We start from the raw sequence: 10,595 nt of genomic DNA, 5'->3' as shown, positions 1-10,595 counted from the left end.
GTTTACTTAAGACTGCCCTTGGTAATTATCTGGGTTAATATATATATCTATATATATATATATATATATATATATATATATATATATATATATATATATAGATATATATATAGATATATAGATATATATACCCTGCAAAACTAGGTTTATCTTGTGCATAGTTACAACTTAGGTTAGCAACATTCACCGAATAACTATGTACATTGGGCAAGAAAAGGAGCAAAGTTTTAGAGCTAGACTGCTTTTTCTAGAGTACTATACTTAATCTTGAATTCAGCCCAAAGTTCTAGAGCTAGATTGTTTTCTCTAGAGTACTATACTTAATCTTGAATTCTTCTAATTTTCTAGTTCTAGTTACTTATTATTATTCCTTTGTCATTATTTGTTGGCACTTTCGCATTGTTTCTCGAGAGGCATCTGCAGAGTTCATTCTTACCTGTGAGAGTAGGAAATTTTCTTGGAAGATAAATGCACAAAGTTCCCTCTCCATTCTCCTCTTGCCACTGACACTACACTACACTAGTACATTAATAATCAGTTCTTTTGCCAAAGAAATGCACATCATGAGGAAACCCACTGGGCACTTTCCCTCTTCAAGAATGGTACCCAATGTACACTAGTTGGTTACAGTTTTGGTAACCGAATTGGGTAGGAACATCAAGGGAGGTCCACAATATTGGCAAATACGGCTTAGAGGGTCTTAACTCCACAATCTCACATTTGTAATTTGTAGCACTGAATTAGTTTAACCAACAAATTTGTAAATGTCTAATATATGCTATTTGATGTATTTCTGATGCTGCATGGAGTTTGTATCTGTATGTTGTCACTTTTATGTCCACTATTTTGTGATCTATTCTGATATATGTTAAAAGTTTCTAGATGAAATTAGTATATGCAAGTTTACACATATATGCTGCATTTTGTTAATTATTCTGATTAATGCTAAAGAGTGATTTTTTTCTCTCATAAGGAGAATTATAATGTAAATTTTATAATTGAAGGTTTCAGGAGATGAAATTCTCATGCAATTTTGTTTGATTTTTATCTCATTATTAATAATGAGGATGTGCAACCACGTGCGTTCAAAAGCATTTGTAAAGGCATCTCTTGCTTTTCTCTTAACATGTACTTGCTTACCTGACAGAATGGAAAGAAAAGTTATCAGAGGTGGAACAACAATTGAAGAAAGCAAAGGCAACTCAGAGATGCAAGATGCACATAGAGAAGGTTGCAAGTGAGATTCAAGTGTGCATCCCTAGGTGGGATTACAATCATGGGAGTTTCTAGTGGGCGTATTTCTCATAGAAAGTTTATATAAAAAATTTAATGTAACTAAGTGTAAGTAGAGAAGGCTGCTAATGAGATTCAGGTATGCATGGCTATGTGTGGGCGGGTGGGGTTACAATCGTGGAAGTTTCTAGTGGGCATATTTCTCATAGATAATTTATATAAAAAAATTAATGTAACTAAGTGATTATGTGGTTTTATATTATAGGTTGAGGCCATCAAGAAGATTTTAGGCTAGGACTTATTAACGAAGAAGCATGAAGATACGTTATCGAAGAAAAGATATGAGATGGCACACGTGATTTGATGTCCTATCGCTTTGTGTAGGATAGTTGTTTCTTTCTCCCGAATCTTTTAGTTCTAGTATTAACATGTGTTTATGAACAAGAGAAGGCTGCTAGTCCTATTTCTTGTATCAAACAGTGTGAGATGGATAATGGGGCCTTCTAGCACAATTGTTTCATTTTTTGAAAATATAGGGCTTTTGAGTATATTCGATTCTCGCCCATGCAGGTTTTATTTTAATTTTTAATTCCTTTGTATCACAAATATTTCTAGTCTCCCATCAGTCTTTAATTATTATTAGTAATTGGCATCAATCAATTCACTTTTCATATTCTCCGAAGTAGCATCAAATGGATTTCACTTTCTTTCAAGTTACTTCCACAATGGTTGACTTTTGTTCTTATTCCTGTACCTTTTCCTTCAGAGAATCACACATTACATCTCTATAATTTTCCAACCTGGTAATTTGAAATTTTTGACCTAGGTTGTTCTTGTACTCATATAGCTATAGTCAACTCACTTGACAAATTGACAACCTTGCTTTGTAAAACTTCTGAGCTTTTAGATGACCTTTCAGCTCACTACTCAGGTGCTTCACACTTGAATTTTCTTCTTCTAATAAGGATTTCAAGGTTGAACTTTCTTGCTCTAAGCTAGCAAGGATCCCATGGCTTCTTCATATGCGATATTTATTTTTTCTTTCAACTGGTTTGGTTTCCTCACTTGGAAAAAAAATTGCTCGCCTAACAGATACCAAATCTTTAAGTTTCGTTTCATTAAGTTCTTGATGCAGTTTGACCAACTTCTCCTTTTTATCCTCTCTCTCCACAACAGTTGATGCAAGTATCTTGATGGATGACTCTTTCAGATGCTATCCCTTTTGAGCACTTTCAAGCTCCTACTGAAACTCTTTGATTTGAGCCTCTACCTATAAGAGTGAATTTCTCATTTTCCCAGTCTTGGAAGAGAGCCCTGCAAACTCCTTTTTTCTTCCTTTAAGAGAAAATATCAGGTTCTCAAGCTCCTTTACTTTTTCGTGTTCCTCAAACTCTTCCTCCATTTTATTTTGTCTCTTAAGTTGCTTCTACATGTTCTCTTGCTCCATAAGTTATAGACCGATATTCAGTGTCCATGACAGTAGCTAAAAGTGCAATCCTAAGATATGTTTGTGCAACAGCTTCTAAAACTTCACCTTGTCTGATCATGAACTCATTTATCATGTAGCCAAGGTGTTGATAGCAAAGAGACCAAATTCATCACTTATTCCTTGAATTAGTTCCATAATATTATTTCTCAGCATATCTTCTTCTGAGGAATATTTCAACTCTAGACCTTTATATGTTTTCTTTTCATGATATTTTAGACTAGGATCTTGATCCTTTGCAGAATATGGATCCCATGTGGACTCACCAACATAATCCTCCCCATCTCCAGCTAATGTAAATGAGTTGTAATTGTTATCAATAAACCATAGTTCATATGTTGCTTCTAACTCATATAGATCTAGTTCTATCCAGCACTTATCAAGTCAGCTTGTTCTTCCTGAGCCTTTTGTGCCTGTCTCAGATTTCTTTTTTGCTCTAGTTTCTCTCAAAGAGAAGACAAAGTAACTTCATCATTGTTTTCTTCAAGGGGTGATCTCATTGACTCCTCCTCAGCTCAGCTTTGATATCATGTTAATTTTCCATAGGGTTGTATTGTTCATTACTTTTGGCAATTGCATTACATCTTTTACACAAAAGCCACCCCACATCATAATAAAGTTACATATATTATAGTTGCTTTGTTTGAAAATTTAAATACTTGTAATATATTACAACAAATTTTTGTAAGGATTTCAAAAAAATGGCTACGAGATTTGTAAAAATATTGAAATTATAAATGCATATAGAAATCCTTCTGATATTGATCTTCAACTTTAACCATTCCAACTACTTCCCTTTTTCTGATTCCATTAGCATTTCTAGGACATGACTTTAGGGATATAGTGTTACACCTTTTAGGTAGGCATCATAAACACTCGTGATTTTAGTATTGAGTAATAACTTTCTTGAGTTTTCATGGGCACATCACTTGGAACTCCACTCATTAGTTTAGATTGGGTTGTAAGATTTAGAATGATTTGAACAAGGAAACATTGCCATCAAAAGTCATCATGTTAAGAGAATGCATGACAGTCAATCATCAAGGACAAGTGGTGATAAAATCCATGTTGTGTTAAAGGGAGTATCAATGTTTCAAAGAAGAAACAGCTCCTCACAAAGATACATGCCAAAGTCCAAGAGCTTCATCGGCTCTCTTATCTCACTTGCCTTTATTTGAGGCATCCAAAGGTGCAATTTCTATAGCCAAACTAATCCTAAAAATTCCCAAACTTCTAAATAGATATTCGACAAGTAATAATCAACACGGATTAGGTGAGCTACATTCATATTATCCATCACGAAGAAAAGAAATAAAATTGATATAAATACAAAACCTGATTGCACCAATGTAAAGTGCATGAAAAGTGTGCACTTTCAATAAATGATACTACAAAAGTGCTTGTATGGCTAAAGACTTGCATTTCAAAAGGTCCAAAAATGAGGATTAGGAGGGTTTTCCTTAGAAAACTGAGTAGTATAAAGCACCACACAATGAAATTTCCAGAAACTAACTGTGCCATTGCATAGAGAATGAAAAAGCATTGTCTGCAAAAAATTGCACTTGAAGTGGACTTTGCATGTTTGAAATCACCGTCAAAAATTGAAAGTTCAATTAAAGGGGTTCTTCAAAATGTTGATGTGGTAGATCATAGATGACATAGTAGCACATGGCAAGGACTCATAGTAAAGTGATGTGTCTTTGTCAAATCACATGCTTGCAAAAGTGGCACCGCTCTAGTGATGGCATGTGGTAGGTGACATGGCAGTTGTCTTGTAATTGTTGCCATAGAAGGAAATGTTTGTACCATGTGGGAGGTAATGTTATTAGGATGTTGATATGTTACTTTGCATGGTAGTCAACATGCTCTTGTCGTCTTGTAGTTTTTTGCAGGGCATAATATAGCTGGTCCCAATTTGCAAGGTGTTTGACATGCCTATAAGCCTGGCAATATAGTGTTTCCAATTGGCAAGGTGCTAGATGTGCCTGTTAGCTTTAGCCATAGGTTGTCTCCATGTAGTAGGGGTGTATGGTTAGAGTGTTTGGTTTGTAAAACAAGGAATGATCTTTAGTTTGTAGGTAAGATTAATGCTTGAAGGGGTGTGATCTCTAAGAATTACCAACTATGGGCAGTGTGATTGAAGTAATGGTTTACAGAACTAGTTAAATTGTGTGGTGATTGCTAAGGGAATTGTTCTCTACTGGGAGGGCATTGGTACCAAGGAGGATGCTTCCATTGGCATGGATGGCTGAAAAGGAGGTTGGGGGTGGGGGAGCGGTGGGGTGGGGTATTTTGATAGAAAACAATATCCACAAGGAGAAATGTTGCAAGAATACTACAAAGAGAACCATGTTTTGGGAGGAGCCTAGAACCAAGAAAAAAAGATTGCTAGAAAAAGGTGAGGAAATAAAGTCAAGGAATGTCAGGAAGCTAGTGAGGACCTTAGGGTTTGTGAACAACAGAGGTCTGAGAGACATAAAACAACAGTGCATTGCCAAACAATATTAGGGAACACCAAAATAAGGCGTTGAGAAAGCCAAACTAACTATGAAATTACAAGAATAATACCAAAACACATCTTTATAAAATCAAAATTTTGTTACCAGTACCACATTTTAAATGGATGGCCATGAGGGAATTCTTTAGATTTTAGGAAAAAAAATACTTTTTTATGAAGTGAAAGACATATCTAACTTAAAGGACTACTTTGTATGCAATGGAACAATCAAAATTCCCCGATGCACTGATTTTGCCGAAAATGGGGAGTAGGATTGGATCTTTAAGAGCAATTAGTAGGAGCTCAAGAGGTTTGATTCTAGAATGGAAATAATGGTTCTAAATCTCATTGAATACTCAACAGCTAACAATTCTTATCATAAAAATAGAGAACAACAATTCATAAGGAGAAGAAAGAACATTGTAGGTATTGTAAGCTACCTCAATCTTCGAACAGAAAGGAGTTAACCTCACAAGCAATTTGATGCCATGATGAAATCAATATTTGAGCAATCACAGGGACTAGCACCACAAAGGAATAGGTCTTTGGTCATCACTGGAAGTTTTACATGGTATAACCATCTGAGAGGGAAATATCCACAAAGCAATTAAGCCATTCATATATAAATCTATAAATCTATAAGCCATTCTTAACCTATAATTCTAGTTTTTCATCTATAAATCAAAAACGTTTTGTATTAATTAGGTACTTAGTTTGGTTTACTTAAAGAATGCTTGGTGTTAATTAGGCACAAGGGTTTTTGTAATTTCCATGTTCATGTAAGAGTTGAATATTTTGTAATACTTTTGCATGATAACTTGGTTTGATATGCAAGTAATATTTATTTCAAGTGGTGTCAGGAATGATCATACCCTGCAGAATTCTTGTACCTTTGGATAACAGGTCATTTTCTTTATCTGAATGTTCTAATGCTATTTTTTTGCAAATATGTCAATGCGAGTGGAGCAAGCAATGATGTGTATGAATATGTAAGTAATAGTTGCAATTTCTGAGGTAACTCATATTATACTTTTCTAAATTGGTGATTTCATCAATCAGTATTGGCCTAAAAGAATTTTTAAAACATATGTTCTTCAGATCAAATCAATTGGAAAATTTAAGGGAACAAAATGTACTAATGGTATCTCAACATCAGACATAATAATGTGCATGCTTAAAGACTATAATGAATATGTAATGCGCAAATTGGCTCGAGGTTACACAAGGAAGGACCTTGGAGTCATCTATGTGAAGGTCATTGTATTCCTGCAACTTAAAATTAGTTGGATTTTATAACGTCACAAAACTTCAGAGATAATATTTCTGATCAGTTGTTCATTGGTAAATTTTATAGCTTCACAACCTCAGTAATAAGTAGGTACGTAAATCTTTACATCTATCGCAATTTGTCTGTGTTTTGCAACTTTGAACTTTTCAAATTCAAAAAGTTCAAAGTTAAAAAGCATAGAGAAATTTAAATAGATGTAAAGATTTAATTACCTACTTAGTACTGAGGTTGTGAAGTTATAAAATTTACTAATTAACAACTGATCAAAAATATCATCTGTGAAGTTCGAAGACCTTATAAAGTGTTATGAACTTTTGAATTCAAAGTATCCAAAGACTTCGTGATAAGTTTAATATTATCAATCTTTTCCCAACATGCTAAAGCATATCTCTTAGGTATCATTTATCATGATTATCCAATAGAAAGTGGTCTAATATGCACTCCTTAACGGGAAAGACAATTAAGAACGTAAGCTAAATTTCCTTTCTGGACCAAATTTCAATTTGCTCTTCAACTTTCTTCATTTATGTCCCACATTGATATGTGTTGTAGTTTTTTTATGCTTGATAGTGTTATACTATAATATATTACCATGCCCTCCTCTTCATTTTTGTTCTTCCTCAGGTTATCTTCATTATCTCTGTCTATGACTACAGTAAACTATTTATTTGATCATTTTTTGTATTCTTTGTAACAAGGACATATGTGTTATGGGCTTCCAATCATTAGCTTTACCATGAATCTCCAAATAATTTCACAACACTTCTTATGTAGCCATTTCCTAAATATAGATGGTGCCTTCTGCTACTTATAAATGATTTTTGTGGTGTTTATGGCAACATGGCATGGATTTTGCAGATTATGACAGATTGCATCATGGTTGATTTTTCTATATTAGTAACAATTAATTGGTCTCTAAAGGAATTTTCCAAGAAATGAAGACTGAACTGTTTCTAATGTTGAGCATGTGGGACATTTTCTGCTTAAAAGTACTTGTGCCTTTGTGAAAGAAAGTATGGGTTTATGTTTGTCATCCTATAAGATGGCATGTGTTTCCTTACAATGGCCATATCAGCTTTATAGTTATGATAATATTGTAATCAATATTCTTGTGTTTTTTTACAGGAAAAGAAATTGAGGGCCAACATGAGCATAACTAAATTGCATCAGAAGGTGAAGGAGCATCAAGATTGTGTAGGGAAAAAGTTATGTTGTTTTATTGGTCCTTTTTCACTTGAAGTCTTTTTTGAGTTTATGCAAATTAATTCAATTCATTTACATGGTTATTTGATTAGATTCGTTATTTTAGCAGGAAGACCACTGTCAGAATTATTCTCTACTTTTGTTGGATTTTTGAAAGTTTTTAGTCTTATTAATGAAAAATATGTACATTTGCAGTTACATATCGTTGTTGCAAGAACTCGAATACATCACAGTGAGTGGGTCAAAAATCCAGATAGATGGGTGGTTGGTTTTGTAGAGAAGTTTGAGGAGGGGTGTTATTTAATGGTGAGCATTGTTGTTCTGATTTTAGAATCTAAAAGTCTTCTTGGGTGTTGAAGTCAATATTTTTAGTAGTTCAAGTGTTTATTTAGATGTGGTATTTATCATGTCTTACTTGCTTGAACATGAAAATTTCTTTAGTTCATCTATTGTCAGTCTAGAAGTTAGTGTATCAAAGAACTTGTAAGATTGTGACCATGTTTCTGGGACACGGGGACAAATATCTTGTAAGAAGTGCATGTAAGTTGTAACAATCACACTATTTTGTGTTCTTTTACCTCTTACAAATGTCATTGGGGAAAGTTAATTCGGGGGAGGCACCCCAACTTTTTTGGGGAAGTGCCCATGTGTCACCACAAAATAGAAATTATCACCATTTCTTGGGAAACATCCCATCTCGTGTCTCTCTGAGTTATCAGAACTAGACCAGAATTGGTGGAATTGGTTGGTCTCACTGGTGGCGCAAAATCGAAAAAGGTTGGTTCAGTACTGGATCAACCCTTTTTCACTGAATTGACAGGTTTTGTATGTAGGCTGACTATGTACAATGAAACCAATGACCCACTGAATGCAATTTTTTTTTTAAACAATAATTTATGAATGAGGCAACCTAATTCACCAAAAGGGCTTGTTTTGTACAAGGCTTGCCATTTCTATACATTGCAACCATGGACGCTCGGAACAAAATTAAAAAAAGCAATAATTTATGAATAGGGCAACCTAATATTCAACCTTGAGGCCATAATAATGCTATGTGATTAATGGTATGGTTAAATGCTTAAATTTTCATCTTTTTATTTAAATTTTTAACATTACCATTAATTTTTCACGATGTTTGATAGTGGTTCCAGGTTATCAATGTGATTGAAGTTTAGATTAATAAATATTTAACTATATTTAAGGTTTGAAACTAGAAGCATTAGATGGAAACTCTCATTAAACAGATGAACTAACAAGTATGTATGATTGGGGTGTTTCTAGAATAGCGTAAAATAAAACTATTTTGCAAGTAGAAGAATTTGAATGGCTTCACATTTTTGTCAAGTTTTCTTGAATGACTGGAAACTGCCTAAATCAAGACATAGTTTCGACTTCATGTTAAAAGCATATGACAATAAAAAAATTCTAGTAGCACCTACAAGGTCATAGTAGACTGGGATTGGTTTTATTATTTCAGGGGTTGCATATGCTGGAAAATTTCACACAATTCGTATTTACAAAAATCACAATAGAGGGAAGGTCCCTCTTTCTCACGTCTATGGAGGAATATATTTTTCTTCCCACACCTAATTGTTCCACCATATATTAAGAAGTTGTTAAATTGTTACAAAATTGACCAAACAGAGGGAAGGCCTGATAAAGAATTTGTTGATACCTTCTAGGATAACAATGTTTAGCCAACACTCTTATATTTTGTTAAGACTCAAAGGGAAAATGGTGAAGTAATTGGAGAAAAATGTGAAGCAATTGTTGGCAGAGAAATTGGGTATGGAGCCATCATGCTACTAGAACTTTGGTTGTATCGACTCTCAACTCTCCCTGCTTTTGCCTCTTTGCTTCAAGGTAGCAAGCTAATAAAAAGACGATATTTTTTTGTTTCGTGCAGCATTTGGAGTTTTGTGTGGTGACTCTTGGATGGTTATGATGGTGCTCACTCCATGTAAGCAACAATGTTTCCTCACCTATTGGAAATAAAATATTTTAACATGAACCCACAGAGTGTCAAATATTAGTCACCAAGGTATTAAAACTCTTATGATTCTTGGGAATACCTCTCATGAAGCCCCATGGACTTGGTTGCCAAGAATCACCCTTCTCACAAGAACTAGATGCTTGTTTTAACATTGTGTGGTTTGTACTTGGATGGCACTTTGTTTTTATTTGCAAAATTTATGTTTAAAAGTTTCCCAATATGATGGAAATTTTATGGTTAATATGTTTGGAATGCGAAGTCTGCAACACAACCTTAGATGGTTGTTAGTCTACAACATGCCTTATTCCACTACAATTTTCCTGGCCTCACATGAGCCCACCAAGGCTCACCTTTCCTGAGTTCATTAGTTCTTTTTGTTGGCTGTAAATATTTATAATTTATTAATTTACCCTTTTCAGAACTAATTCATTTGAGAAAATGAAATGGTTCCAAATGCCAAAAAACAATTAGGAAATAAACTGATACTTAATTTCATGAAGATCTTGCCTCAAAACCTGAAAAGCATTCAAATCAGAGAGACTGACAAATGGGACCTACATTGTGTAATGAAATTCCACTTCAATAGAGTGTTTGTTTAGGCTAGTGAATCTTACTGATACTTAAAATCACAACAATAAAATGTTATGCCAAAATATTCAAGTTTCTAAGGATTTTATATATAGTTTCTATAACATTTTGGCAACTATTTAAGATATAGAAATTTATGCTAGAGAGTATGGGTGAACCATTTTTGTTAAAAAATGGACACTTGCAAATCAATTTTTGGGAAGAAAATAAAATTAGCAAGAACCCTAAAATTTTCCATCTATTGTAGGAATGTGAATCTATATTTTTTTACTATTGTTTAGATTGATAAAAAATGTTAATGGGAAAG

This window comes from Pinus tabuliformis, chromosome X (genome assembly GCF_031772625.1).
Source record: "Pinus tabuliformis cultivar Carrire ecotype Pingquan chromosome X, CPIR1, whole genome shotgun sequence".
In the NCBI taxonomy this organism is placed as follows: domain Eukaryota; kingdom Viridiplantae; phylum Streptophyta; class Pinopsida; order Pinales; family Pinaceae; genus Pinus; species Pinus tabuliformis.
The sequence above is the reverse complement of the archived record's forward strand: the minus strand, read 5'-3'. Positions refer to the sequence as shown.